Source organism: Pelodiscus sinensis, chromosome 14 (assembly GCF_052426305.1).
Source record: "Pelodiscus sinensis isolate ZL-2025 chromosome 14, ASM5242630v1, whole genome shotgun sequence".
NCBI classification, from domain to species: Eukaryota; Metazoa; Chordata; order Testudines; family Trionychidae; genus Pelodiscus; species Pelodiscus sinensis.
This window is the reverse complement of record NC_143065.1, coordinates 40,153,556-40,159,555: the sequence shown is the minus strand read 5'-3', so window position 1 is coordinate 40,159,555 and position 6,000 is coordinate 40,153,556. Positions and strand designations below refer to the sequence as shown.

The 6,000-nt window shown below is 49.9% G+C and overlaps 1 protein-coding gene across 2 annotated transcripts in view; it reads left to right on the top strand.

Moving 5' to 3' along the window:
* Positions 1-4,157: 4,157 nt before the first annotated feature.
* Positions 4,158-6,000, top strand: part of CILP (cartilage intermediate layer protein) — a 32,832-nt gene continuing 30,989 nt past the window's right edge. The window contains exon 1 of one of the 2 annotated variants that reach the window (XM_014576615.4): positions 4,158-4,379. The gene's annotated coding sequence lies outside the window, so the exon portion shown is untranslated. The remainder of the gene's footprint in view (positions 4,380-6,000) is intronic. The other variant, XM_006129185.5, reaches the window with a different exon arrangement.

Sequence of the window (6,000 nt, the reverse complement as noted above, 5' to 3'; positions counted from 1 at the left end):
GCTTGCTAAAATTAGCCGAGGCAGGCTAAATGACAATCCCTGAACTAGTCGAGAAATCTTTCGTGATCTCCTCCACTAGCTCCTCCATGGCTCTGTGTATCAAGTTGGAATGTCCTTGCTTTCAAACTCGACTTCTCAGAGACTTTAACTCTAGAAGGGACCATCGTGATCCTCTAGTCTAACGGTTCTCAAACTTTCTGGCCCGCAGCCCACCCCGCTCTTTCTGCGGACCACCAGCCAACCATCATGATGACAAAATGGGTGCAAGAGCAGGCTGGGGGTGGAGAGGTCTGGGTGGGAGGCAGGGTGCAGAAGAGGGCTAAGAGTAGAAGGTCTGGGAGGGAGGGAAGGCAGGTTCAGGAGCAGGATGCGGGCATGGGGTCTTGGGAGGAGGGGGTACATGAGAGGGACGGGGGGCATTTACGTGGCTCAGTGCCTCCTGCCGCTCCCAGGCACCGCTCCCTCACTGCTCCCATTGGCCAAGATTGTGGCCAATGGGAGCAGCAGGGAAAGCCTTCAGGCGAGTGGTTTCCTGCTCTGCCATTCCCCCAGGTAGGAGGAGGGGGAGTGGCAGCTTGCAAAGCTGCTCCCTCCCCCACTAGCCGGATCCAACCCACGAGGCTCCCCCTCCCCCCCACATCAAGAAGCCGGCGCTCCAACCTTGCAGGTGGCATGGGGGTGGAGTGCCAGCAGAGGCTCCCTGCTGCAGGGAAGAGATGAGCCCCAAGCCCGCAGCCCACCTGCAAGAGATCACAGACCACTAGTGGTCCATGGACCCTACTTGGAGAACCACTGCTCTAGCCTGACCTTCTGCACATCACAGGCCAAAGACTCTCACGCACACTATCCTGCCATAGGCCTGTAATCTCCAGCTGTTACTGAAGCTCTCGTCTCTTGATTTGCCCACTTGAAGTCACAAAGAATCCATCTGCCAGGCCCCTGGGAAAGACCCGTCTGTAATAACTCCCCATCTGTTGTCCCACCACTAGCTCTTAGAGATACTTGCTGCTAGCCATTGTCAATGGGCCACATGCTTTTTAGGCAGACCCTTCATGCCACCCCTCCAAAAATGTATCATGCCCAAATCTTGAAACAAGTTGGGTTTTTACCACCACGGCTCCCCCGGAACTCCACTCTTCTGACGGTTCGAAACTTTTTGTCCCAAGCCTAACCCTATTGGTGGTCAGTCTATATCCATTTGTTCGTGTGCCAACCACTAACTTAAATAACTCCTCTGCCCCTCTGGGCTATGTCTAGACTGGCATGATTTTCCAGAAATGCTTTTCACGGAAAAGTTTTCCGCTAAAAGCATTTTCGGAACAGAACATCTAGATTGGCAGGACGCTTTTCCGCAAAAGCACTTTTGGGGAAAAGCGTCCGTGCCAATCTAGATGCGCTTTTGCGCAAAAAAGCCCCGATGGCCATTTTCACGATCTGGGCTTTTTTACGGAAAACAAATCTGAGCTGGCTACACTGGCCCTTTAGCGCAAAGGTTTTGGGCAAAAGGGACTTTTGCCCGAACGGGAGCAGCATAGTATTTCCGCAAGAAGCACTGATTTCAGACAGTAGGAAGTCAGTGCTTTTGCGGAAATTCAAGCGGCCAGTGTAGACAGCTGGCAAGTTTTTCCGGAAAAGCGGCTGATTTTCCGGAAAAACTGGCCAGTCTAGACACAGCCCTGGTGTTTATGTCTCTGCTGTATGCATAGAGAGCAATCAGACCCATCCTCAGTGCTCCTTCCTCTTCAGCAGTCCCACTTCTTGCCCTGCTTCACCACTCAGGTTCTGCCAACATCTCAGTCGCCTCTGTCCAGCCTCAGTTTCCCCTCCATCTCCTTCTCTAATGTGCATCTCTGCCCCTTCTGCCTTGCCACCCAGAATGCCCGGAATTCTCCCCCAAAACCTCTTTGCTGACCCAGCACGCTCACCTCGTTAAATCGCTCCTGGCCGCAGCCCAAGAAAGAAGAGAAGAGAACAGAACTATAATAAAAACAGTTAAAAACCCCCCCCCCCCCCGCCCACCACCACCGCCACCACCCTAAGCCTCCCTGAAAACGTATCTAAGAAGGGCTGTTCTTCAAGAAGTGCATGTGAACTAGCCAAGGCCTCTGTTCTGTGATGAGCAGTGAATGGGCACGGGGCTTTTCCCATACTCATCTCATCGCAGGCCTGGGGCTTACATCACATAATGTCATTTAAATGGCCCTGTCTGATCCCATGCTCTCATGGTACGACAGACACCTGAACGTGAAAGCTCTTCAAGGCAGGGACCTAACTATTTCTCGGAGCTCTTATTTGGCCCCGATAGGCCTAGAATGTAAACCCCTTCCATGAGTAAAAGCGATAACAGTGATCTCTCTCCCTCTTGCCTGTCGTCCTGTTTCATGAGGCTGCTATCACCCCTTAGGACATGGCATAAGTGGGGCCCTACCAAACTCACAGTCCCTTTTGGTCAATTTCATACGATTTTTTTTAAATTGGACATTTCATGATTTCAGCTATTTCAGTCTGAAATTTCCCAGGGCTGGAACTGTAGGGGGCCTGAGCCAAAAAGGAGTTGGGGTGGGGAGGGTTGCAACATTATTGTAGGGGGGGTGCAGTACTGCTACCCTAGCTTTTGCACTGCTGCCGGCCAGGGGCAGCGGGTGTGTAGGTGGAGGAAGGCATTTCCTTCCCAAACCGCCAGGCTGGTCCCACCCATTCTCCGCCCCCCAGGAGGCCTACTGTGGGTGGAGTGTTGCTGCCCCTGTGCCCACCCTCCCCAAGCTCTGGGGCTGCGGAGGCTGGGGCCACGTGCCACCCGCCCTCTCTGTGCTCCTGGGCTTGGGAGCCTGCCTCCACCTGGTGCTGGGGAGTGGGGTGACGTGGCTCCCATGGGGACAGGGCCTAGGCAAAATGGGCAGGGCAGGGGTGGGGCTGGGGGCTTGCCTCTCTCAGCTCTGCCTTCACCCATCGGCCATGCTTCCTGCAGAGAGTGGGCCCTCAGCCAACAGCTGGCGCTCTCTATCCTGCCTCTGAAGGCAGTGTGTAGGGAAGGGGGGGGGGCAATACTGCAACCCCCCTACAATAACCCTGTCATCCCCCTGCAACTCCCTTTTGGGTCAGGACCCCCTACTGGAGAAACACCCGTCTCCCTGTGAAATCTATAGACCAGGGCTACTCAACTTTGGAAGCCCCGGGGGCCACAATGATACTCAGAGCACATGCCCAAGGCTGCAACTTAAGTGTGGTTGTATAGACATGCAAATGTCTATGCAAACAGCCTTTCAGCCGGACGGGTATGAATACAAAGATTAAGGCAAGACTACACAACACGCAGGCCCCATTTAAGTCAGTGCTGCAGATATTAATACAATGCAACATTTACCCGATGTCCACCCACAGGACAGCACGTTTAAAGAGCAATGACAGTCCAGGAATTTAACTTCTAAAACACATTTCAACAGAAGACCGTTATATTGACACACCGTTGTGGTGCGTGTTCCCAGTGGAGGCCATGTTTTGAGCCCATGTTTTGAGCCCCACGTACACCCAAATCGCACCATGGGCTGCAAACAAACAGGCCAAGGGCCGCAGACGACCCACGAGCCACATGTTGAGTAGCCCTGCTATAGACGGTAGTGTAGGGTAAAAGCACACAAAAGGCCAGATTTCACCAGGGTGGGGACCAAATTCCATGGTCTGTGGCAAATTTTTCACGGCCATGAATTTGGTAGGGCCCTAGGGACTGCAAAGAAAAAAACAATACTTCAACTCCATACTTGCTCTCCGGTGCCGTTCCTACAGCCTTCATCAGCCCCTTTTCTCTCTCCCTTTCCTCATCCCCATTAGGGCAGTGCCGTTCCCCAGTCGGCTGCTGCTTTGCATTGTTTTGCAGCAAGTTCGAATATGTACCACTTTGTTCCCCAGTCGGCTGCTGCTTTGCATTGTTTTGCAGCAAGTTCGAATATGTACCACTTTGTTCCCCAGTCGGCTGCTGCTTTGCATTGTTTTGCAGCAAGTTCGAATATGCAACCACCTTGTTCCCCAGTCGGCTGCTGCTTTGCATTGTTTTGCAGCAAGTTCGAATATGCAACCACCTTGTTCCCCAGTCGGCTGCTGCTTTGCATTGTTTTGCAGCAAGTTCGAATATGTACCACTTTGTTCCCCAGTCGGCTGCTGCTTTGCATTGTTTTGCAGCAAGTTCGAATATGCAACCACCTTGTTAAGGGATTAGTCAGACTGTGGTTTCCTCGCTCTTCTGTTTGGTTTCCTCTGTGTCCTGTGGCTCGATGCCACCTCCTAAGCTACATGCTGTGCTATATAAGAGACCCCATCCGTTTCAAGCTCCTGAGATCACTTGTACAGTAGCCCAACACCGAAGCAGCAGATGGGAAGGTTTGGTAAGCTGCAACGCTATTTCTTCTACTAAGGGTTGTAAATTCCTGAGTGCAACTAACTCTTGCTACGCCGCTTCTATTGTAGCTTGGCTAAAAACTTTGCACAGTGAGACTGGATGTTTCTTTAATTGTTCTCTAGGCAGTGTGTGTAAAGGAATTTATCTTGGCTTTTATTCCCCTTCTGGGTACAAGATTATGGATCATAAAGATGTGATTAAGGCTGAGTAATTGTATTTGACTGTGATTATGGTTGAAAGAGCTGTACGCCGTACATAGCAATTCATTGATGGCATGCTGAGGGAAGTATTTCGGAGGCTGAATGCTGAGAAGGTTAGAAAACATGCAAGGGCGGAATATACATTGAAAGGTTGTCTGATGCAAATATGAGACAGATGGTTTGCCAAGACAGAAATGATCACTTTTAATTTCTATTCACCCCAAATCAGTGTGTGGGAGAAAAATCTCCTGACTTCCTGCTACTAGATTTCTAGACTGCACAGATACTAGCTGCTCTCAAAGCACAATCTTCTGCCTATTTCAAATACAGGGTTTTAAGCACAAAATCTACACGTGCAAAGCAAGGGAGACTCGAAATTTACATGGAGCTGTTCAACCTCACTGAATGTGAATGTTTCTATGTTGGGACTAGCTCCCGATTCATAATCCTTTTTCCCGAGAAAGGGGGAATGTGTACAACATACAGAGAGCTTAAACTTCTCTGGCTTCGTAGTAGTCCAGCTTGAAAACAAACAGTTTTAAAATCCGCTGGGTCTTGGGCTTCCAGGAATATAGACCATTACTGGCTTCTACAGCTTAGGAGAAAGGAAAAAATGTTCTAATTCTTGGCTGAGATTTGCATGAAATCCAGTTTATGACAAGCTAGAACTGACCTACCAAAAAATAAATAAAAAAGCCTCCAAAAGAGAAGAGATTTTTAACTAAGAGTGACATTTTTTCTGCTATTGTTAGACCACATTTTCAAGTTCTCGTTGTAAAGCCACAAATTGTCCCTAATGTCCTGTCTATATCGTTTTTTGGCCTCTCATAGCAGTCAAACATATTTCCCCTCCCCCATTGGACTTTTTCCACAGAGCCCTTCAGAAACACGGCTTTCTAACAGGTAGGCGTTATCACTACTGTTGTTACGCTCTGCCACGATCCTGCTAGATACATAAATCTTATCCTCATTTTACAGATGGGTAAACTGAGGTGCAGAACGGTCACGGCTATATTTTCAATTTGTCCCTCACACTGGGGACATCGCCTCAGACACTGACAACTCCAAGGGACCCAAATGGGGGGATGAAGCTCAAAATTAATGAAAAAAATCAGAGCAGAAGGTGGGCCACCTCAAAAATCCAGGACACTTGCAAATTTGGGCCTTTGTGGTTTACTCAAAGCAATCCTGCCATAGGCAGAGCTGGGGATCCAGCTTTGAAGCCTTGAGTGCCGATCACTGGTCTGTAACCACAAATGTAATAATAATACTTTTTTGTTGTGTTGTTGCAGTGGGTTGGTCCCAGGGTATGAGGGACACAAGGCAGGAGAGGTAATATCTTTTATTGGGCCAGCTTTTGTGCTGGACAGAATTCTTTGGGCCTGGGAAGGACATCAGAGTGCCTCC